Here is a 2,436-nt window from a genome sequence, read left to right on the forward strand (position 1 = left end):
TGCTTTGGTGGAATTGACTCTACCCATAGCTCCATGGATGAACACGTGACCGAGAACTGGCCAATCATGGTATGACATGTGACTCCAGTCATAATCAGAACAAAGGTTGGGACTTTTATTGAAATGACCACCAATGGCATTCTGTTTCCCACTGATGTGAACCTGAGTCTAGAGTGGTTTAGGCTGGAGCTTCTGGCAGCCATTCTGTTCTGCCATAGAACCAGAGACTGAAGCCAACAGAGAAGGAAGCAGAGCTGAAAAATCAGGTCTTGATGATACTTTTTGAATTGTTAGACAGAAGTTGTCCTTGAAGAGAGAGTTTTCAATTCAGTGAACCAAAAGTTCCCTTTTTCTGTTTAAGCCATTTTTTTTCTACTAGCAGTAAAAGAATTAAATATACAGAATGACCATCGGAAGTCACTTCTCTAGCCCTCAGTTTCCCCATCTGTAAGGTTGAAATGATTAATTCAGTTTAATTCTCCAAACACTCCAGTGTTTGTGCTTAGTGCAGAATGATGATTTAGATCCAGTCCTTCCCCTGCAAGAAATCAAAAGTATAAACCTAACTAGAATACACTCTAAGAAGGACTTACTATTGATTTGGACGCAGTGCTCTGGGGCCACAGAGCTTGATTTGACCTGGAGAAGACGTCACTGAGGAGGTGACATGGAGCCTGGCTCCTGAAAAATGAGTAGGGTTTTCCTATCAGAACAATCCTAAGAGGGCATTTTTCTTAAAAAGAAAAGAAGAAGGAGGAAGAGGAAGAGGAGGAGGGGGAGGAGAAGGAGAAATAGGAGAAGAAGGAGAATATGAGCAAAACTCACAGTTAAGAAAGCTCATGATGTGTTTGGGAAATAGTAGTTCATTGTGCCCAGAGCTTAACATACAGGAGAAGGGGTGGGTTACAGATTAGGAAAGGTTGCGGGGACTGCCCTGGCCGTGAGCACCGCGCTAGGAATTTTGGGCTTTCTCTTCCAGGAGAAATAAAAGCAGGAGGATAGCTCACACCTGTAACCAGGTTGCTGAGGGGAAGATACCAGAGGCAGAGGGATCAGTTGGGAAGTTATTGCAATTGGGGAGGTGAAAAATGATGAGGCTAAACCATACACTCAAGAGTAATTTGCAAAGTGTTATGTGCTGGATACACTGAATTGGGATATGGTAGGTGCTCAAAAAACGTTTGTGGAATGAACTTTGCCGAGTGATGGGGGCATATGGGAGAGGATGGACTGACTGATCATGTAAAGGTTAGGAGTCAAGTGATGGTGAAAGACGGTAAAGGAGAGAGTTAGGGGAAGTATCAAAAACTACAGAGAGGCCACATTATGATACCGGAGGCCTTCGCAAGAGCAATCGCAGTAGAGTGGCAGGTTGAAAACCAAATTGCAGTGTTGGCGTAGTGAAGACAGTAAATATATAATTACTTCTCAGAGGAGATTAGGAGCTGAGAAAAGGAGAGACAGCAGAAGCTGGCAGAGAGGAAAGTGGAATAATGGAGCTATTTGCTGTCTTCCAAGCTTCTGTTGCTCCACTTCTTGCTCCCTAACAGAACCCAATTTTGTTAAGGTTTCCACCCCACCCTGATAAAACCCCTTGACTCAGAGTCCCACGGACGACCACTGATTCATCTAAACCAATCATGGTTATCCCATTCCTCTTTGCCATGGATTGGCTCCAGAACATAAACTTAAGTCCAACAGTGTAGGGCATTCCCTTGGCCATGGTTATTTACTGTCCAGGGATGGGCCCTTGACTCTATGGCCCAATCAGTCTGTTCAAGGTATAGCCATGGCTGCTACTGGCAATCATATAACCACCCTGAGAGAAGTCATTCTAAAGACAGAGAGCTGAACCCTGATTGTAATTGCACCTGGAGATCGCTATACATCCAGCTTCTCATGAATGTGAGCTAATACATTTAATGGTTGTTTAAACCATTTTAGTTTTTAGGTTTTCTGTTACATGCAGCTAAAAGCATCATTGATGGAGATCAGTGGATTTTATCTTATTTTAGAGATGGAGGATATGCAAGGTTAAGAGGGAAAGTTTAGAGAAGAGAAAGAAACGAAAGACACAAGACAGAGAAAGGAGAGAGTTGATGGGTCAAATTCCCAGGTGAAGTAGGAATAATTGTGTTCAAAACCATTGGTGGAAGAGTTGGCTTGGAAAGAAATAAAAAAACTTCTTCATGTACAGAAGGGAAAGAGGTATGAGAAAACAAGTAAATTTGGAGGTGAAGGCAAGTTGACAGAGTGATCTATAAGGATGCTTAGAACTCACCTGTCTGCAACTGCTTCTTCTGTAGTCAGGAAGTGAGTGGCGTCAATTGTTAAAATCAAATACGCTGGGTGGTAGGTGCAGAGAAGGATCACTTCCCCCTTAGGAGTAATCAGAGTGGAGGAGAAATCTGAGTCAGCCTGGGTTTAGTTGGCATA

Source organism: Rhinolophus ferrumequinum, chromosome 6 (assembly GCF_004115265.2).
Source record: "Rhinolophus ferrumequinum isolate MPI-CBG mRhiFer1 chromosome 6, mRhiFer1_v1.p, whole genome shotgun sequence".
In the NCBI taxonomy this organism is placed as follows: Eukaryota; Metazoa; Chordata; class Mammalia; order Chiroptera; family Rhinolophidae; genus Rhinolophus; species Rhinolophus ferrumequinum.